Below are 23,423 nucleotides of genomic sequence, written 5' to 3' on the forward strand. Positions count from 1 at the left end.
GTTATCTACAAAATGCTTTATTCACCTTGTGATGGCGCTGTTGGGAAATTCAGCACTTGACCATAGACCAGTCATGGTCACATCAGACACTGATAAATGTTAAATGTATTGTAATTGCGGGAAGTGTTAGATAGAACATTTAGATGCCTACAATGAGAACAAGCTGGTGGTCAGTGGTGGACACCAAAATAGGAACACAAGATTAAAAGTGTTAGCTAAATGGAGACCTTCTCAGCTTCTCCTCCTCCCGCAGCCTGCAGACCACACTACATTATTCATGTGACAGGTTCCTCTTAAGAGGGTACGAGGTCTATGGCTGCTACATCTGTGGCTTATCTGCAGACTGAGTGGTGAGATCTCTCGGAAATGCTAGCGTTGGTGCAGACAAAAACATCTGGCTGGACTTTCAGGTCCCATCATAGTCCTATCTGCATTTAGTCATCTGTTTGTATTATGCTATGTTATTGTACAGGGGTGGTGTGGGGGGGGGGTTAGTGTCAGGGGATGTGTAGAGCCTAATATGTGTGTACAAGTCCACCCCAGTAGATGCCTCATTAATGCAGTTATTAATGTTTTTACCCTCTAATAATAATGAGATGACTCTGCTTATAATCACAGTCTATACGGCAAAGCAAAACCAGGGAGGACCAACTTATGGACTGATATTGACCATTTTTTTTATTTTCTGGAAAGATTGAAAATTGCTTACATTGCTCTGTGAGTTCTCAAAGAAACATTGTGCTATTCTGATCCAAGAAACCGACATGTTCTACTCTCATCACAAGATCCAAAGGTCTGTGTGAAAAAAATTGATATATGAATAGTCTTGATAAAGTCCATGGGTCTGTGAGTTTAGTCTGTCAGACTTTACAATGGCTGCCATATCGGGGTGTAACTAGGACCCTAGGAGAGGCAGGGGCAAAAGCAGGAGAGGCAGGGCCCCATAGCAGACTTCGGAATGGGGCCCCCCTTTCCACTTAAAAAAATCTGTGTATTTGTATAGACTTATGTACTCACATATAGAGCATATACACACACATAATGGGGGTCATTTACTAAGGGCCCGATTCGCGTTTTCCCGACGTGTTACCCGAATATTTCCGATTTGCGCCGATTGTACCTGAATTGCCCCGGGTTTTTGGCGCACGCGATCGGATTGTGGCGCATCGGCGCCGGTATGCACGCGACGGAAATCGGGGGGCGTGGCCGAACGAAAACCCTACGTATTCGGAAAAACCGCCGCATTTAAAAAAAAAATTGTGTCGCGAAAATTTCACTCACCTTCATCCTGGATAGGGCGGTGTATTTCGAGGCATTCCAGCGGACTTCAGCGCAGCAGCGCCACCTGGTGGACGTCGGAGGAACTGCCTTGATGAATCCCGGCCGGACCCGAATCCAGCGCAGCGAGAACGCGCCGCTGGATCGCGAACGGACCGGGTAAGTAAATGTGCCCCATTGTGTAATACACAAACGTACAGCATGTATACCTACATATAGTATATACACACGCCATATTCTGTATAAACATACAGAATATACACGTCACAGATACCGCATATATAATCACATATATATGTTATATACATAATATGCTGTACAATGTGTAGCATAATAGGTATATAATACTGCACATAACCCACTCTTAAGTGTGTCAGGTCAGATGATGGGGCCCCCTGACACTGTGGGCCCCATAGCAGCCGCTATGGCTGCTACCTCTGTAGTCACACCCCTGCTGCCATATTTGGCTAACACTCATCTGATAATACCTCATTGGGGCACATTTACTTACCTGGTCCTGTCGCGATCCAGCGCTGCTTTCTCTGACGAGGATTCGGGTCTTCCGGCGATTCACTAAGGTCGTGCGCCCGATGTCCACCAGGTGTCGCTGCTGCGCCGAGGTCTGCCGGAGTTCACCAACCTATTCCTGGTGCATGTGAGTGATTGATTTTGCGACACAATTAGTTATTTAAATTCCAAGTTTTTTCTGAATCCGTCAGGTTTCTGTTGCGTGAAAGCCGGCGCAATTGTGTCAAAATCCGATCGCTTGCGCCAAAATCCAGGGGGAATTCGCCGCAAAGCGGAAAAATTCGGGCAACCCGACGAAAGTGCGGCCGCGCGGCCCTTAGTAAATGAGCCCCACTGTGTCCACTCTAGTGACCAGTGTGTCATTTTTTTTTGTGTGTGGTTAATCTCATCTAAATATAAAAAACAACTAAATTTGAGAAATTATGTGTAGCAAAACACACACATGTTATCACACAAAAATGTCATCTTCTGGTGATCGTCCCATGATTTTGCCATATAAGAGAAGTGTGGAAAATATTAGGGAGAACCGGAGTCCTGGAGTTGGGGGTCATTACTAAATTCTATGTCTGGTAATCTTGCTGGAGTGGACCTAGTAGGCCTGATCCATCTGATGGGATCTCTACAACAGAGACCCTGCTTTCTAGAGAGCATAACCCAGCTTTCCCAAGCAATCAGTACACTACCTCTTAGTTAGGGCTCTTTCACATGAACGTGTGCAGCTCGGGTAAACGTGGCACACAGTGCAGTGGATGGATATAGTAATATAATGCAAGGACTCTCCCTCCGTCGGCAAAACAGCCGCACCAGAACTGCATTAACCATTACACAAGCTGCACACGTTCATGGGCAAGAGCACTTGGTCTGTATATGTTTGCAACAACAGCACCACCTAGAGAATAAATCAGGTATATTGTGTGCAATGTATTTAACCCTTAAAGCTCCACGTAGCACTATTACACGGCTCCATGACCTCTATATCATGGAGCTGATGCCAGTTTAGCTCATCACCGGAGCTGAATCGGCATCAGAAAACACAGGGTGTGAGCTGTAATTTACAGCTGACACTACAGTGTAACACCCCCAATCCGAGAAACCTGGTGTAAGGTAAATGCCACTGTCAGCACAACCATGGCCCTTAAATACCTTCATGGAGATCGTAACCACTTGCAGCAGGGTATTATAATAAGCAAGCAATCAGACCATCACTCGTTCATGTGCCATAGTGGGACACATAAAAAAGTTTTTAAAAAAAATTTAAATAAAGAATAAATGAATAATTCAATAAAAAAGCCCAATAAGCCCCGTTTGCCTTTAAAGCTGTCATATAAAGTCATAAAGTGAAAATCATTATACAAACCTCACATACCTGGTATCGCTGCGTCTGCAATGAGAACTACTATAAAATTAAATAATTATTGAACCTGCAAAATGAATGGTGTAAAATGGTATTTTAAAACAACCCAAATTTTCCCCCCTCTCGTCCAACATAAAATTCGGCAAAATTAGTAAAAGGAAAGAAAAAATATAGAAATATGATAAAAGAAAGGAGCCTTGCTGTATATTCTATGAGCAATAAGGCCGCCTAGGGTTCAAACACTAGAATGCAAGTGTTAAAAAATAAAGATAAAAAATACACGAGGTGTGTCTTCTCATCCCAAAATGTCAGAGCTATCAAAATATAAAAATAACTATCACATAAGGTAAATAACGTAACAGAAAAAACACTTTTTAGAAATTTTGACACAAATAAAAATGTAAGCAAAAGTGAACAAAAGCTTCGGCCGTAGCTCATCCCACAAAACATAACAGCAAGCAAATAAAGGGATTGGGGGTCATTTACTAAGGCCCGATTCACGTTTTCCCGACGTGTTACCCGAATATTTCCGATTTGCAGCGATTTTCCCTGTATTGCCCCGGGATTTTGGCGCACGCGATCGGATTGTGGCGCCGGCATGCGCGCGACGGAAATCGGGGGGCGTGGCCGAACGATAACCCGACGGATTCAGAAAAACCACCGCATTTAAAAACGGAAAATGTGTCGCGGAGCTTGCACTTACCTTCACTCAGCCGGCCTCGGTGTATTGCAGTGCGTTCCGATGCTCTTCAGCGCAGCAGCGCCACCTGGTGGACGGCGGAGGAACTACCTTAGTGAATCCCGGCCGGACCCGAATCCACCGCAGAGAAGGCGCCGCTGGATCGCGAATGGGCCGGGTAAGTAAATCTGCCCCATTGTGTCATCTTTGAGCCAAGAGTGAAGGCCATAAAAACAAAGCCTATTAGAAGATGGCGCTGCTGTGTTTTCTGTAATTTCAGTGGATGTAGAATTTTTTTCATCTTTAAATTTACATCTGTAAATTTCACAGAATATTTAATAGTGCCAGCCAGGGGCGGATTAAAGGCCCTAGGTGATATATTAAATACATTCATAATATACAGCACTTGTTAATATATATTTTTGTGCCTTTACTGTAATATCTTAATGCTTAATGTCGTAGTCTATATAAGCGCAGTTTTAAATTTCATTCATTAAATGTAAAGAAATTATTTTCTTACATTGACTTTAAAATACAATTTTATAATTTTTTTCTTTTCGTATTAAAAGGCAAAATTTAATAAAATTTTAAAATACACTTTACGGAAACATATTACGATAATAACCATTATAATTGTTTTTTTTTAAAATTTAGTTTTTTAAACTCAGCATAAATATCACCGCACAAGACAGTAAAAGAAATAGAAAGTTATTTTTAATTTGTATTTTTGTTTGTTCCCACTATTTGCCCATTTTTTTTCAGAATTGTATTTTTTAACATTTAAATTAGATTTTCAAATACAACATCAAACATAAGTGCAGACAATGTAACATTAAAGCTCCAATAAAGGAGACCAATGAAACAAAAACACAAATCCCAATAGCAGCTTTTTTCATACGGAATTAACGCAGAATTAAAGTTTATAATTAAACAATTTGTTTTAAGGCACCATATACGCTGTATATACATCCCCCATAGATGGGAATGGGTGCACAGAGCCCCGTAGCTCGGAGAAAGATAGAATGTCCTATCTTTCCCCGTATAACGCCGCCGAGCAGGGCCGGATTAAAGGAGGGGCTCATGGGGCTCGAGCCCCTGGGCCCCCACCACTTTCAGTTTTTAAGGGGCCCCCACCACTTTCCGACAGTCAGTGACTTAGCTCTGCTCTGTGTCTCTGTGTGCAATGCGCAGCGGCCCGTGGCTGCCCGCAAAGCACATAGGGGTCTAGGATGACAGCTGTGTCAGTGAGACACAGCTGACTTCGCTGGGGGAGATCGCCAAAATCGCCATTTTCTACAGGGGACTGGCAGCTAAAGTCTACAGGGGGCTGGTGGCTGTATGCTACAGGGGGCTGGTGGCTTTATACTACAGGGGGCTGGTGGCTTTATACTACAGGGGTCTGGCAGGCTATATACTACAGGGTTCTGGCATGCTATATACTACATGGGGGCTGGCAGGCTACATACTACAGTGGGCTGGCAGGCTATATACTACAGGGGGCTGGCTGGCTATATACTACAGGGGGGCTGGAAGGCTATATACTACAGGGGGGCTGGCAGGTTGTATACTACAGGTGGGCTGACAGGCTTTATAATACATGGGACTGGCTGGCTATATAGTACAGGGGGCTTGCAGGCTATATACCTCCAAAAACATTGTTGGAAGGGCCCCCACCAGTTTGCGCCCAGGGGCCCCCACCACCCTTAATCCGGCCCTGGCGCCGAGCGCCATACATCGCTGTGGGGAGGGGCAGGGGTGAGCAGCACTCACCCCCTCCTCCTCTCCTGGGCTCCTACGTGTGCCCGCCGTACTACGGTTCGGCAGGCATATCGTCGTATGAATGTAGACAAAGTGTGTAAAGGCAGAAAATTCTTTATTTCATAAGCAAAAAAGTTAACAACACAACATATATCAAAATGGTTAAAAACACTTATAAGTACCATAGTACATCAAAGCGGACCCGTGTGCAGAACCATGATCAGAACCAGGTCTGTGCACCAACTACCTTATATCAATACAGAAGTACATTGCTTCATATGAAATACACAACCATGTAATGGATGAAACTATATCTTGTCCACACCCATGTATACAAGTACACAAAGCAGCCAACAGAAAGTTACCCTATCAGGTGGAATCTACCCAGGGGGAAATTATGGCACATCCTAAATTGAAATACATATAACCCATAGTTGCATGAGATCAACTCATACAGTCATGGCCATAAGTTTTGAGAATGACACAAATCTTATATTGTCACATGATCTGTTGCCCTCTGGTTTGTCAGTTGTTTTTGTCACATACAGAAATACAAGTGCAATCATATTATGAGGAACAGAAGCTTTTATTGTCAGTGAGAAGGAGTTACTGCAGCGAGTCAGTGGGGCAGATTTACTTACCCGGCCCATTCGCAATCCAGCGGCGCGTACTCTGCGCTGGATTCGGGTCCGGCCGGGATTTATGATGGTAGTTCCTCCGCCGTCCACCAGGTGGCGCTGCTGCGCTGAAGTCCGCTGGAATGCCTCGAAATACACCGGCCTATCCTAGATGAAGGTGAGTGAAATTTTCGCAACACAATTTTTTTTTAAAATGCGGCGGTTTTTCCGAATACGTTGGGTTTTCGTTCGGCCACGCCCCCCGATTTCCGTCGCGTGCATGCCGGCTCCGATGCGCCAAAATCCGGGGGCAATACAGGGAAAATCGGCGCAAATCGGAAATATTCGGGTAACACGTCGGGAAAACGCGAATCGGACCCTTAGTAAATGACCCCAAGTATCTGCAGTGTTGTCCCTTCTTCTTCAGGACCTCTGCAATTCTCCCTGGCAGCTGTCACTCACCTTCTGCACCAAATCCTGACTGATCGCCGTCCATTCCTGCACAATCACTGCTGCATTGTGTCACAATTTGTTGGTTTTTGTTTGTTCCCCGTCTCTTGATGATTGACCACAAGTTCTCAATGGGATTAAGATCTGGGGAGTTTCCAGGCCATGGACCCAATATCTCTATGTTTTGTTCCTGAGCCATTTAGTTCTCACCTTTGCTTTATGGGAGGTGCTCCATCATGCCGGAGAAGGCATGAAAACTGCTCTTGGAGGGTTGGGAGAAGTTGCTCTTAGAGGACATTCTGGATGTGTTTTTAGGCAAGACTGTGTGAGAGCCGACTCCCTTGGCTGAGAAGCCGCCCCACACATGAATGGCTGCAGGATGCTTTACAGTTGGCATGAGACAAGACTGGTGGTATCGCTCCTGGCGCTTGCTGGTCCTTCTTGGGCGCCCTGGAGCCTTTTTGGCAACAATGGATTCTCTCTCCTTGAATTCCTTGATGATGCGATAGATTGGTGACTGAGGTGCAATCTTTCTAGCTGCGATACTCTTCCCTGTTAGGCCAGTTTTGTGCAGTGCAATGATGACTGGACGTGTTTCTTTAGAGATAACCATGGTTAACCGAAGAGAAACAATGATGCCAAGCACCAGCCTCCTTTTATAGTGTCCAGTGGTGTGATTGTTACTTAATCATGACAGATTGATCTCCAGCCCTGTCCTCATCAGCACCCGCACCTGTGTTACTGGAGACATCACTGACACCATGTTAGCTGCTCCGCCTAAGGCGCCTGCAATGAAGTTGAAATGTGTTTTGGGAGAAAAAGTTCATTTTCTAGGCAAATATTGACTTTGCAATGAATTGCTGATAAGCTGATCTCTCTTTATAACATTCTGGAGTATATGCAAATTGCCATTATAAAACCTGATGCAGTAGAATTTGTAAAAATTAACATTTGTATCATTCTCAAAACTTATGGCCATGACTGTACATATAGGAAGGAAATGCCCAAATGTGAGAAGAATGGCATCTCAAGCTTTCCGTCACCAATGCGACTTTCTCCATCAAAGATAAGTCAAAAGTGGCTCATTAGACTCATCTCTAGGTAAGTGTAATGTTTTCCTTCTCTAAACCCTGCTCTGGACAGCGCTCGTATAAGGACTTGCGGTTGTGTAATGTCCCTTTAAAAGGGATTGGGGCACATTTACTAGGACCAGTGCAGTGAGAACTATGTGCAATGTCCTGTGTAGTGTGCAGGTGGCGCCAAATTCAGGATTTCTGATGCCCATTCTTCATGAATCTGGTGCCCCCTGCACGGCCCTGACAGAGTGCACCACTTTTTTTGGTGCACCTCAAACACGGGGTGTACGATACATTTCTGGCAGACTTTGCAAATAGTGCACAGTCCAACTGTCAGTGCAGAGATTTGTGTTGCATGATGACTAGTGCAGCTGCACCACAAAAGGGTCGCGTGCAACACAAATGTGGTAGAAATGTGGTCGGCCCTTAGTAAATGTAAATGTGTCCCATTGTCTTTTTTATTTATAAAAGGCCTATTCTGATCCAAGGTGAGGGTCTCTGCCTGGTGGTGTAAGAGGTAAGAAAGTTGTGGGGAGGGTGGAAGACTTGAATTAATTTACTGTGAAGAATTAGATATACACAGTTAGGCTACATTCACACTGACGTATGGAGGACGTATATACAGCCGACGTATATACGGCCAATATACGTCCTGCATAGACGTCAATGGGCGCACGGCACCCTACGGGAGCGGTACGGTGCAGCACACGTGCGGCACCGTACCGCTCCGTACCCGGAAAAAGATAGGACCTGTCCTATCTTTATCCGTAGTACCGCGCCGTGCGCCATTAATTCCTATGGAGAGGGGCGGAGGTGAGCTGCGCTCACCTCCTCCTCCTCTCCCCGTACACTGCCGTTGCCCGCTACGGTACGGTATGGGCGGGCAACGGCAGTGTGAATATAGCCTTATAGAGCAAACTTTAGCATCTCTTATAAGTGGAGGTCCACATCCAGGTAGTTGAGGTCTCATCCCTCTGGCCTATGACTTGCAGTTATAGTAGGTTTCTCCTTGTCGGAGCTTTATCGGTGCATATGTGGTCGTCTCCTCTCCACACTTTTTCTTAGGCCGTTGATTCATCTGGGTTGTTCGGACCTCAGCATAACCAGGGCAGCCATCAGGAAATTCGGGGCCCCATACAGCAAAAGTGTCTGGGCCCCAACACACCCCAAAACCGAACAAGCCTCCTGCCCCCCGCAGTGACCTTTCACAAACAGGGTTTGAGGCCTGTTGCTACGACAAGGCACACTCTTCTGGTAGATTGCCAATAGGAGTCATACTATTGAACGTCACGTGCAATTTTTCACATTTTCATAAAAAAAGCTAAATCCTGCTATTGAGGGACCTGCTCAGGTTTCAAGTCACTTTGAGAGGCCTAAATAAAGTAAAACCCCATAAATTACTCCATTATAGAAACTACACCCCTCAACGTACGTAAAACAACTTTTATGAAGTTTGTTAACCCTTTAATTGGTTTACAGGGGTTAAAACAAAATCGGATGCAATTTCGAAATTACATTTTATTTGGCTAAATTAATGTGTTTTTCATAAAATGTACAAATTCTCAGTGGATAAAATTCCAAAACGCTCCTCAAAATTTGATCCCCCATCTCTCCCGCGTATAACAATACCCCATATGTGGTGGTAACCTGCTGTATGGGCACACGCCAGGGCATTGAGGGGGAGCTGCGCCATTCAGAGCAGATTATGCATTGTCACTTTTTATTGGCTATACAATCTTTATTTTTTTGGCAATTTGGACATTTAAGGGCTTATTTTTTGCGACATGAGATGCACTTTACAAATACTTCATTTAAGTGGGTCTATAGCTTTTCGATGAGATTTTATTAACTCTTTAATGTATGGAGGAAAAGAAAATTGTCAATTTGGGGTTTCTTTTTTTTGTATATTTTGGGGGTCGTACACCATACACTAAAAATACTATAATATTTTCATTCTATAGATCACTACGATTACGGTGATACCTCATTTATATAGTTTTTCATTTATTTTTACAATTTTACTGGAGAAAAACTAATACAGAGGAAATCTTATTTGTTTCTGCATCGCCATCTTTTCGGGAACTTAACCTTAATATTTTTTGGTTGACAGAGCTAGTTTAGGGCTTATTTTTTACGTGTTGAGTTGTTCTTTCAATTGGTACCATTTTGGGGCACATAACTTTTTTTGATCACTTTTTAGAACATTTTTGTAAAGGGATTTTATGAAAATTTATATTTTTGGCGAGTTTTTCGGGTTTTGTTTTTACGGCGTTCACCGTACGGGTCCAATAATGTTTCTGACTTATTGTACAGATTGTTACGGACGCGGTGATACCAAATATGTGGGGGGTTTTGGTGATTTTCAGGTATTTTTACTTTATTAGATGTGTATAGGGAATGTTTGTGTTTAGGGGACTTTAACTCTATTTAATTAATTATTTTTATTAAAAATTGTGTTTATTCAGTGTTTTTAACTTTTTTTTCTTTACTTTTACAGGTTAGCTTGAACAAGTGATCCACTGATCACTTGTTCAAGCTATTCTTCACCTAATACAGTGTAATACAGATGTATTACACTGTATTATGTGAAACACTGAGCATGCTGCGCATGCTCAGTGTGTCACAGCCGGGTCCTGCCAGGAGGCACGGACCCGGCACCCGGAAGAAGATCGCGCAGCCCCGGGCACCGGCAGTCCCGGGGCTGCGATCAGAGCAGCGGGACCCCCCCGGTAAGCGCCGCGGGGGGGTCCGAATCCTGTTAAATGCCCCTAGCACGCCGCGGTCAGCGCGACCGCGGCGTGTTAGGGGTTAACACCCGCGATCGGAGAAATCTCCGATCGCGGGTGTTAGAGGAGGGTGTCTTAGAGTCCGGGCCCCCCTAGTGTCTTAGAGTCCGGGCCCCATAGGGCAGTACCAGTTGTACTGCCCTATCGGCGGCCCTGAGCATAACACAGCTCCTGAGGAGGTCCTACCTCATCCTTACACTGTAACATCAAAGAAGGGCCATGTTACCTCATTTATACATTTAGAAACACATGGTCTTAGATGCTGCTCACTTACAATGGCCCCATTGTGGGCCCCCCTACTTACAACCCCCCATTATAACTTATAATGCTCCAGCTATTGTGGCCCCCTGCTGATAATCCCCTTTTTTGCTCCAAATTCATGATACAGACATGCCAAAATCTCTCACAAATTCTTAGGCACCTGGCTCGACAAAAAACCCTTAAAACTTTAATCTCAACCTCACTTTTTCTACTTCTGCTTTCAGCCAATAGGTGCAATGACGTCATCACATTGCACTACGACCCTCAGCAGCAGCTGGGCTGAATGGAAGCTGAGAGCTGACAGATTCCCGCTTCACCATTTAATTCAGGTCTCTTTGTCCCAGACAGTCCGAGTGACTGGTTATATGGATAAATTGTTAAGCAACAAATCCCTAACAACCAGTCTCTCTTACATTACTCATCAGCTTAGGGTCAAATTGCTACTAATCACATGGACAACATATAAAACTTCTATGGGACCAAGAGAAGAAGCAAACCACAACCATAAATAGTTCTCTACTACCAAGACCCATAAATATTACTATAAAAGGAACAGATTACCATTTTAAATGTAGACAGAACTTTACTTACTTTTTTATTTTTGTAAGAAGAACCTAAAAAAATATATATTTTTAGTAGAATTTTCCAAATTCATGCAGAATGGAAGCCATATTCCTAAGGTTGGAGTAGGGCCCAGTGGTCAGTCCCCCCACTTATTAGCATCTTATCAGCATTGAGGTTATGACCGGACAATATGATGACTGCCCTGTCCATAGACCTACCCACACCAATGGCTGCTCGACTGTATTGGTAGCCCGGAGAAATACCCCAGTCTCGATCTCTCAGCCATTGGTCTTCATGGGTTGGTGGGATTTCAGCTTCATATGTGACCATACCATAAAGAGATTTCCCGGAGATACATACCTGAGAGACAATTTTTGAGATGCAATGCAAGCAAAATGGTAATAAATAATGCTTCGAGCCCAGCGATCATAAAGATAATCGAGCAAGACCGGTTTTCATCGGGGTCTATATAAAAGTTGATAAAAATGTTAGAATATAAATGATCCTGAAGAAGATATGGCAACACAGATGCCTAATGTGTACTGTATATAACCTGATATATTGACCTGAATATAGGGGGTCTTCAATGTGAACATGTTTAAAGTCGGAATAAATCTGTATATATATATACACAGAGGCCCAGATTTATCACAAGTGAGGGAAACTGTACTACATGCAGATATTCCCCAGAAGTAAATGGACTTTTACAACTTATCAAACAGCCTACAGGCACCAGCATTTGCTGCTTTGACTGCTGCCCCAAAATTTAACTTGGAAACACGAAGAAGGTTCCTAGTCTTGATTTATTTTGTGCATGTTAAAAACTAACAAGTTTCTATTGTCATCCATATTGGCTGATGCGTTTAGGGCAATGTGAGAAAATTGTGTACCATCAGTCAGGTTCGTCGGGTTGCCCGAATTTTTCCACTTTGCGATGAATTCCGCAGGGATTTTGGCGCACGCGATCGGATTTTGGCGCAATCGTGCCAGCTTCCACGTGACGGAAATCGGGGCGTGGCCGCCGGAAAACCCGACGGATTCAGAAAAAACGGAGAATTTAAAAAACTAATTGTGTCGCAAAATCAATCACTCACATGCACCAGGAAAAGGTTGGTAAACTCCGGCGGACCTCGGGGCAGCAGCGACACCTGGTGGACATCAGGCACATGACCTTAGTGAATCTCCGGAAAACCTGAATTCTCGTCGGAGAACGCGCCGCTGGATCACGACAGGACCGGGTAAGTAAATGTGCCCCAATTTGTTCAAGTTGCCCGAAACGCGTCAGCCAGAATGGATGGCAATACCAGCATGTTCGTTTTTTAACATGCGCTAATGCAGTTTTTTTTTGGTGCACCTTTAACATACAACGTGTGACACAATTATGTTGAATATCTGTATTAAATGTGTCGCAAACTCAGAGTAAGGCTACATTCACACACATGTATGGGGGACATATATACGGCCAACGTATGTACGGCCGATATACGTCCCCCATACACTTCTATGGGCTCACGGCCCTGTACGGGAGCGGTACGGTGCAGCACACGTGTGGCACTGTACCACTCCGCAGCCCGGGAAAAGATAGGACATGTCCTATCTTTCCCCGTGATACGGCGTCGTGCGCAGTATAGTCCTATGGCTCTCCGCAGCGCCGATGTATGCCCGCTGTACTACGGTACAGCGGGCATACATCGTGTGAATGTAGCCTAAGCAGTAACTGCCCCTCTAGGGGCACATTTTTCTGTCTTGTCGGACACAGAGAAACCGCGACACAATATTGGCGCAGACACTTCTCACGTACATGTGCAAGCTCCAAAGACCTTCATTTTCCGTGCAAAGTACAATGGCAGAACTGGGCCAATTTATGGAGAGATATGTATTTTATATAGGAGGAATATGATAGTACCTTTAGAAGGACCTGATGTTGGGATCACCTCCAGTATGGCCCCTATAGCTCTGACTTCTGTAGCACTTTTCACATGGCAGCTGTATATACCCGAGTCTTCTTCTGTCAGGTTACTTATAGTCATATTCCGTTTTTCTTGACTAAACGTAGTTCTATTTTTGTACCATTTTTGTTGATCAAGAACATTAGTTTCAAAGTCAAATGTCCATTTTACAGTATAAATGGACACATTGGGAACAATGGGGCATAATATAGTCACCGATTTGCCCACTTCAGCTTTCAGTAATGGCATCTTCGTCCTGCTGGTGTCGTGTTGTCCTGCTGTCGAGTAGAAGAAAAGTAGGCGTGTTTATGTATATATCTCAATACCGTATAATAACAGAAGAACGAAATAGCAAACAAACACACCAGTTTCTGGTATCTATACAGATGTAGCACGGGATAACATGACCGATTTAACCCATTAACCAGACTTGACAACTCAGGAACCTCCCCTTTTCTATTTGTGTTATAACTAAATGAGTTGAAGCCCTTTCAGTCGTGTTAAGTTACATACCCTGCCCAGGAAAAAAATAAGCAGCAAAAGAAAGATAACTCATGTATGGAGACCCTAAAGTGACAGAAGCTAGCAGAGGGCTTGTTTTTACCAGGATGAGCTGTGTGTTTAATTGGTACAATTTTAAAGTCACTATGGGGCAGATTTACCCGGTCCATTCACGATCCAGCGGCGCGTTCTCTGCGCAGGATTCGGGTCTTCCGGCGATTCACTAAGGTAGTTCCCCCGATGTCCACCAGGTGTCGCTGCTGCGCTGAAGTTCGTTGGAGTGCACTGAAGTTCACCGTCCTACGCTGGGTGCAGGTATGCGCGTATCATGCGACACTTTTTTTTTAAATGCAGAGGTTTTTCCGATTCCGTCTGGTTTACTTACGGCCACGCCCCCTGATTGCATGCCAGCGCCGATGCGCCACAATTCGATCGCATGCGCCAAAATCCCGGGGAAAATCGGCGCAAAACAAAAAAGATGAAAATATCACCTCACTCTGTATGCGGAAATATGTTGTGGCAAGATTTTCTTCTTATCTTAAGACATAACAAAACTATACAAAATTGGTGTCTCCGCAATCGCACTGATCCAAAGAATAATGGGGATGTGCCATTTGGAAAAAGTCGTAAAAACAAACATAACTTTATTTATAATTGATTTGATTATAATTCGGTTTTTCTATAAAAATTGCTTTAGAATACAGTTGATGTAACCTCAAAATGTTTAATTTGCCATGGGCTGTGCCATATTTACCATATTTTATTCTAAATTTCATTTTTTGCCAAAAAAAATTTATCATTACTACAGGCAGTCTTGTTCTTAAGTTGAATTTGTATCTAAGTCGAAACTGTATATTTTATAATTGTAGATCCAGACAAAAAAAAAATTTTTGCCCCAGTGACAATTGGAGTTTCCAAATTTTTTGCTGTAATAGGACCAAGGATTATCAATAAAGCTTCATTACAGACACCTTACAGCTGATCATTGCAGCCTGGGGCTATAGTAACATCCAGAGAGGTCACCAGAGGTCACAGGGGGCAGAGGGGTCCGTCTGTAACTAGGGGTCGTCTGTAAGTCGAGTGTCCTTAAGTAGGGGACCGCCAGTATACTAAGACAATTTTAGTTATTTCAAAAATATCTTTTTTTTTTTTTTAACTCTTTCATACATGTGGGCTCATAAGAAAGTAGAAGGTTTTATTGAATTTAGAACATTTTTTTTCTTTTTAATTTTTAATCATAAAAAGCTTCAAATCAGTAAAAATGATATGAAGCTTCTGATAAAACCAACCATTTTATTTCATTGACTTTTTTTTTAATTAAAATACATTGTAAGGCACCATACAAGGCTCTATGGACGAGTTTTTTCATAGGGTGGAACACAAACGTTAAGAGATGAAGGTAAGTTCTCTTTTATGTGTGATCACCTACTGTATACAAGGAGACCGTACTGTCATTAGGAATTTTTGGAACATTACCATTTCCCATTCTATACCCTATAACCTACATAACTATTAGACTAAAGGATTTCGAAAGACCCCACAGCCCCCTTAATGTATTATATACAGCACCAGCAACCCCCACGTTGAGCCTTATACAGAAGCACTGGTACTGCCATGATGGCCGCCCTTCAAGAATACATAATATTACATTTTCCATCCCAATTTTCCGAAGAAATGTACAATTCAATATATTATTCAACAGATAAGAATCAGTTGGAGGACAGTGCACAAAAACGTCAGACTTCTTCATAGCAAAATGAGAAAGAAAAAAATTCTCTCTCTCCCCTATTGTGATACAAATTTATAAATTTTCTTACCAGCTTGTACAACAAGATCCAGAAGATAAAATATGAAGAATTTCACAGAAACGTCCATTTTACCAGCTCAACGCTGAAAGGAAAGATCATGTAATGGGGTTTCCGTACTTCTTCACATCAGTTACACGTATCTGTCCCCTTACGTGGCGACTGGGTGGGAAATGTGGTCGATGTGTCAATGTGACCATCTGCTCTATAGGTAGTGTCTGGCCAAAGGCTACGTCCTGTAGCTATGTATATATATATATATATATGGTTCATCAGAATTTTATATCCTTCTTGGAACTGCTGCAAAATTACATCTTTAAAGACATTTATACAGTCACAATATTTATATATTGTATATTATTCCAGCCAACTTTGCAGAAACTTCCCAGCAATCCATAGTCCAGTGTGAGTACAAGGAGAGTAAGGCCTCATGCAAATGACTGGTCCACGTGACCAGGGTTGGGACAACCTCAGGAGAGCTGATTTTTAAAGTCACAGCTGATTCCCACCTGATGCTTTCAGCAGGGGAGCATGGGAAATTACAGCTCCCTTCTCCGTGTCTCTCCAACAATCACACAGGCCGTGAGCATGTAACCTATGGCCAGAGAGGACCCAACTATGATGTCATCTTTAGTGATGAGCAGGTTGGGCGAAATTCATGGTCGACATGTTCATCCATGTTCATCCAGGAAAATTTCCCTGCGATGAAAGTCGCTCTGGTTGATCAGACGCTGATATTCTCATAGCTGTTGTGTTTCTGGGTCTATTTTTTGAATTCCATCCGGTGCTGTTCAGTTGACAGTCTGAACAGTGCGCTATTTGCTGGGCTGCTGGCTCTCTGCAATCTGGAGCCGTCTAATATAAAGCCCATGTGCTCCATACTTCTTTGCTTGTCTGCTAGTTTTCTGTTGGTGCTTATCTTGATCTTCATCTGTACTTCTGTTTTTTTCAATACCGGTTTCTGTTCTCTTCTCTTATGTAATACATTTTCTGCTTTACTTACTATGTTTTTGTGACTCGGATTGTTGACCTCCCGTTTACTTGGTTTGTCTGTCTTGTGTCTACACTTATGAGGGACCAACACCCAGTTACAGGCCACTGTTTAGGGTTGTCCAAGTGTGCAGGCGACTGTTTGAGAGGTTCAGAATTAGGGCTTATCCGTGTCCATGTCCTACAATAGCAAAAAAAGAAGCAATGGGAAACCACGAACCTTCCACTGATTGCGGTTTAAGGCGCTCTGATCGTTCAGACCCAGTTATTCTCATAGCAGTAAAGAACCAATGGAAAAATGACAAACCCTTCCTCTGACTTCGGTTAAAATGCAGCTACTGCAGAATTTGTCAATTTAAAGTTAATTATCAGGTACTTTGGTATTTCACTCTCTCCCAACTTTTTCACATGCTGGCACAGCCAAGTCATGTGGGATCCATGCCTGGTTCATCTAAATGAGCATGAGGATGTCCACGTTGGTTGTAGATAGCCGGATCCAGTAATGATAAAAGCGGTGGTGCTGACAGCTCACTTATTGCAGGGCAGGACAGCACCTTCAAGTCATAAAGTGCTCTGGCTACATGTCCAATTTTTCAACCCAGAAACTGGGTCAGTACCAGGAGATGAGTGGACAGAAAATCATCCACTATCTGTCTCTGGTACCTGATGGTGTTGGAGGTTGAAGCCACTACTGCCTGCACCATTTTGCGCTTGTACTCCCTCATTTTGGCCTCATGCTCTAGTGCTGGAATTAATGATGCTACGCTATCCTTGTAGCTTGGATCCAGCAGGGTGGCCTCCCAGAAATTGCAACTAGTATCAGGGCAATTTGGGTTTTATTTTGCAGGTAATGGAGCATAAAGTGGCTTATGTGGGCTAGGCTGTCCAGAGGCTCTTGGCTGTCATGGCAGCCGATTTGCCTGATGTCCGGTTAACTGTCGCACTTGATACCAATATTAGCATTAGGTTGTAGGAGAGGGCTCTGCCCATAAACGCTTTTCATGTAGCCTTAAAATCTTGAAAACTTAAAGTGTTTTCCAGGTTCAAAGTCATCAATATCAAATTTATCAAATTTGTCAGTGTCTGACACTCACTCCCAAATCATCATACAAAAGGATCAGTGAATGTGACTCCAGCTACACAATGTACGGCTCCCAAAATCTGTCTCTGCTCTTTGTGTTGCTCTAGAAGCTGACAGAATCAGCTGATCGTTGGGATTCCAAATGTCGGTCACCCCTTGATCACATATTGATGACCCGTCCCATGAATAGGTCATAACTATCACAAACCTGGTAAACCCCTTTAAATGTCTTCCTATGTCCAGTCTAATACTGTTTACACAGATAGAGCCATGGCTTATTCACTACTTATCATACATTGAGATTCTAGTGCCTTGTCATATCCACATTTGTCCATATTTATGACACCTTAAAACATTTTCTGAAAAAAAGAAAAATCCTGAGGATCCCACTCTGTGACTCCTCACCCTATCACTGGAATACTAATACAATCCTGAAACAACATTTTGGAATATTTGGTGAACTTTAAATTATTTTATCGAAATATAGTAGAATACAGCTGGAAAAAGTTTACAGTAACCCCTTTATTTATTAGTAAAGTTTACATCATCAACATCCTTCACCATAGAAATCCAATGCTCCATGGTTACGGTAGAATTTTTTCTCCACACCGGTCAGATGTTTCAAGTGATGTGCACACTTTTCACATCTCATCAACTTCAGGGCTGTACATTGAGGTGCTTGGTGCTACAACTCTGCTTCTTCATTTGAATAAGACATTAAAGCCCTCTAAAGTGGCACTTCATGAAGTTGATTGTAAAAGACAATGGGGCACATTTACTAAGGGTCGGCAGCCGCGAATCCATCGGGTTTTTCCCGAATATTTCCGCTTTGCGCTGTATTTCACGGGATTGTGGCGCACGCGATCGATTTTTGGCGCAATCGCGCCGACTTTCGCGTGACAAAAATCGGGGGGCGTGGCCACCGGACAACCCGAAGGATTCGGAAAAACCGCAGAATTTAAAAAGCCATTTGTGTCGCAAGATCAAGCACTCACATACACCAGAAAAAAGCAGGTGAACTCCAGGGGACCTCGGCGCAGCAGCGACACCTGGTGAATATCGGCGCACGGACCTTAGTGAATCCCGGCAGAACCCGAATCAGCGTCGGAGAACCCGCCGCTGGATCGCGACTGGACTGGGTAAGTAAATGTGCCCCAATGGGGCAGAGTTACTTACCCGGTCCATTCGCGATCCAGCGGCGCGATCTCTGCGGTGGATTCGGGTCCGGCCGGGATTCACTAAGGCAGTTCCTCCGACGTCCACCAGGTGTCGCTGCTACGCTGAAGAGCATCGGAATGCACTCAAGTTCACCGGCCTATTCCTAGTGAAGGTAAGTGCAAGCTCCGCGGCACATTTTTTTTTAAAAATGCGGTGGTTTTTCCGAATCCGTCGGGTTTTCGTTTGGCCACGCCCCCCAATTTCCGGCGTGCGCATGCCGGCGCCGATGTGCCACAATCCGATCGCGTGCGCCAAAATCCCGGGGCAATTCAGGTACAATCGGCGCAAATCGGAAATATTCGGGTAACACGTCGGGAAAACGCGAATCGAATTAGTAAATGACCCCCATAGACTCCATCACTTCCCATTCCTCATCTGACACAGATAAATGTTTGTTATATTGCAGTTGAGGGAAGTGTTACATAGCACACGTAGAGGGCTACAATGATAACTTGATGGTGCTAAGTGGTGGACGTCAAATTAAAAGCAGAAGATTAAAAGTGTCCGCTAAAATTAGACCTTCTCAACTCCTCCTCAATAGCACGCAGCCTGCAGACCACACTAATGTGACAGGTTCCTCTTAAGAGGGCACAAGGTCTATGGCTGCTACATCTGTGGCTTATCTGCAGACTGAGTGGTGAGATCTCTCGGAAATGCTAGCGTTGATGCAGACAAAAACATCTGGCTGGACTTTCATCCAATATCACGTTCTATCTACACTTAGTCATCTGTTTGTATTATGCTCTATTATTGTAATCCTATTGGTGGAATATAACCCTACATCCTGAGACCTGGGGGTGTCAGGGGAGGTGTATGGTAATATGTGTGCACAATTCCACCCCAGTAGATGCCGCCTCAATAGCGCAATTATTAATGCTTTCACCCTCTAAAAATTATGAGATGACTCTGCTCATTCTTTCACAGTCTATACGGAAGAGCTGACAGGTCAACAGTAATAACATTGAGGACCAATTAACGGGCCAATATTGACCAGTTTTTATGTTCTGAGAAGATTAAAAATGGCTTTTGTTGCTCTGTGGATTCTCAAAGAAACCTTGGATTGCAGAGTGAATTGTGCTATTTTGATCCAATAAACGGACATGTTCTACTCTAGGTCTGTGTGAGATTATTTAAATATGTATGGCCACGATGAAATCCATGGGTCTGTAAGTTTAGTCTGTCAGACTGCACAATGGCTTCCATACTTGGCTAACACTCATCTCTATAGAGCCTCATTGGGGCTTATTTACCAAGGGTCACGCTACTCACTTTTGTCGGACTTTGCACATTTTTTGGCGTTTGCACGGCTTGGACAAGTATATAACAGGTGTCTGTGCTGGGATTGTGTCGCACACGATCGGTTTTTGGTGCAGCTGCGCTGCTTCCATGCAACGCAAATCAGGAAGGGGGGGGGGGCGACTGATTCGAACTGAGCGCGGGATTTGACTTTCAAATTGTGCCGCAAGCCCAAGCACTTACATGCACAAGGAAGAAGAAGGTGAACTCCAGCGGACCTGAGCGGGGAAGCGACACAACATGCAGGATATCGGGCGCATGATCTTAGTGCATCACGGCACAGGGCATTATACACGGACAATGCACTTTCTGTGAACTCCTCGGACCAGGTAAGTAAATGTGCCCCATTGGGGCAGATTTACTTACCCGGTCCATTCGCAATCCAGCGGCGCGTTCTCAGCGGTGAATTCGGGTCCGGCCGGGATTCATTAAGGCAGTTCCTCCGACGTTCACCAGGTGGCGCTGCTGCGCTGAAGAGCATCGGAACGCACTCAAGTTCACCGGCCTATTCCTGGTGAAGGTAAGTGCAAGCTCCGCGACACTTTTCTTTTTTTAAATGCGGGGGTTTTCCGAATCCGTCGGGTTTTCGTTTGGCCACGCCCCCCCCCCCCGATTTCCGTCGCGTGCATGCCGGCGCCGATGCGCCAAAATCCGATCGCGTGCGCCAAAATCCTGGGGCAATACAGGGGAAAGCGGCGCAAATCGGAAATATTTGGGTAACACGTCAGGAAAACGCGAATCGGGCCCTTAGTAAATGACCCCCATTGTGTCTACTCTAGTGACCGGGGTGTAACGGCTGCAGATTTTTTTTGTGTGGATAAATAATCTCAAATAAAAGACAACTAAATATGTAAATGTACAAAAACACAGAAAAAGATGCAATTTTCTTGTGATCCTTTCCTTTATAAGGGATGATTTTTCTATCGAAGGGAAAGAAATTGCGGAAAAGTGTGGAAAATATTAGGGAAGACCAGTCTGATCTATAGACCCAGATGTGAGAACTTCCCAAGAATCCTGGGAATATTTGGGTAAAGTTCAAGTTGTCTTTGCTGCAATGATCAAAAGTACGAAAAGGATGATTTGGATGATGAGACTGATGATACGTGAGATTTCCATCACCAACTCCAGGGATCCAGATGGACATTCAGGACATCCGGGCTCTGAAAAACATATGGAACAATATACATCAGTGATTATGGGTGGAGGAAGTTACTATTGCAGGACATTGGCACATACGTATGTCTGAACTTGATATGTCTCTACTTGGACGTATGTGGGCAGTGGTCTTCAATTGTTTTTTTAGGATGTGATAAAAACTGGAGAGCTACTGGGTGATGGCCCTTGTATACGGGGGCGTAACAACAGAAGTAGCAGCCATAGCAGCTGCTATGGGGCCGGCAGTGGCAGGGGGCCCTGGTAGCTGACCTGATACACTGAAGAATTGAGGATGTACACTGTTATATACATATTATACTGCACATTGTACACCGTAATATGTATATAACAGGGCGCATCTTCCACATTACACGGCATGAATCGTCAGCTCTAATAATAAATATCGGGAGAGGATCTGTCATCTATAACTCAAATCATGTACTTCCCCCATGTGATCATCAAATACTAGGACAGTAAGTGTATGTATGTCTATGTCCGTGCATAAATGTGTATTTGTGTGTAAGAGTATAAATATGTGAGTATACAAATATGTTTTCAAGGGGGTTGGGGGGCCCATGCAGAAGTCTGCTATGGGGCCCTGCCGCTCTAGTTATGCCCCTGCCTGTATAATGACATTCCAAACCAATGGTGGGAGATTCAAGCTCCTTATAAGAACAACTTCAATGTATCACTTCCCTTTTTCATTCCTTTTCATGATCATTTTGCCAGAGCTCTAGTAACAGCATTTAGTGATATTCCTTATAAAAAAAACATAGCTGTAAGTGCCAACCGCCTTGAGATCTTAGAATAGATTTCTCAGAGTATGGAGGCATAGATAACCTGTGACATCATCTATTGTCAGTAGTGATGTAATGATGGGTCAGTGTTATCTATATAGAGGTCATTGTACAGGGAGGGGGAGGAGATAAGCTGTGACATCATCTATTGTCAGTAGTGATGTAATGAGGGGTCAGTGTTATCTATATAGATATCATTGTACAGGGGGGGGAGGAGGTAAGCTGTGACATCATCTATTGTCAGTAGTGATGTAATGATGGGTCAGTGTTATCTATATAGAGGTCATTGTACAGGGAGGGGGAGGAGATAAGCTGTGACATCATCTATTGTCAGTAGTGATGTAATGATGGGTCAGTGTAATCTATATAGAGGTCATTGCACAGGGAGGGGGCGGGGATAAGCTGTGACATCATCTATTGTCAGTAGTGATGTAATGAGGGGTCAGTGTTATCTATATAGAGGTCATTGTACAGGGAGGGGGAGGAGATAAGCTGTGACATCATCTATTGTCAGTAGTGATGTAATGAGGGGTCAGTGTTATCTATATAGATATCATTGTACAGGGGGGGGGGGAGATAAGCTGTGACATCATCTATTGTCAGTAGTGATGTAATGATGGGTCAGTGTTATCTATATAGAGGTCATTGTACAGGGAGGGGGAGGAGATAAGCTGTGACATCATCTATTGTCAGTAGTGATGTAATGATGGGTCAGTGTTATGTATATAGAGGTCATTGTACAGGAGGAGGAGGAGATAAGCTGTGACATCATCTATTGTCAGTAGTGATGTAATGAGGGGTCAGTGTTATCTATATAGAGGTCATTGTACAGGGAGGGGGAGGAGATAAGTTGTGACATCATTTATTGTCAGTAGTGATGTAATGTTGGGTCAGTGTTATCTATATAGAGGTCATTGTACAGGGAGGGGGCGGGGATAAGCTGTGACATCATTTATTGTCAGTAGTGATGTAATGAGGGGTCAGTGTTATCTATATAGAGGTCATTGTACAGGGAGGGGGAGGAGATAAGCTGTGACATCATCTATTGTCAGTAGTGATGTAATGAGGGGTCAGTGTTATCTATATAGAGGTCATTGTACAGGGAGGGGGAGGAGATAAGCTGTGGCATCATCTATTGTCAGTAGTGATGTAATGTTGGGTCAATGTTATCTATATAGAGGTCATTGTACAGGGAGGGGGAGGAGATAAGCTGTGACATCATCTATTGTCAGTAGTGATGTAATGATGGGTCAGTGTTATCTATATAGAGGTCATTGTAC

Source organism: Engystomops pustulosus, chromosome 9, assembly GCF_040894005.1.
Source record: "Engystomops pustulosus chromosome 9, aEngPut4.maternal, whole genome shotgun sequence".
NCBI lineage: Eukaryota > Metazoa > Chordata > Amphibia > Anura > Leptodactylidae > Engystomops > Engystomops pustulosus.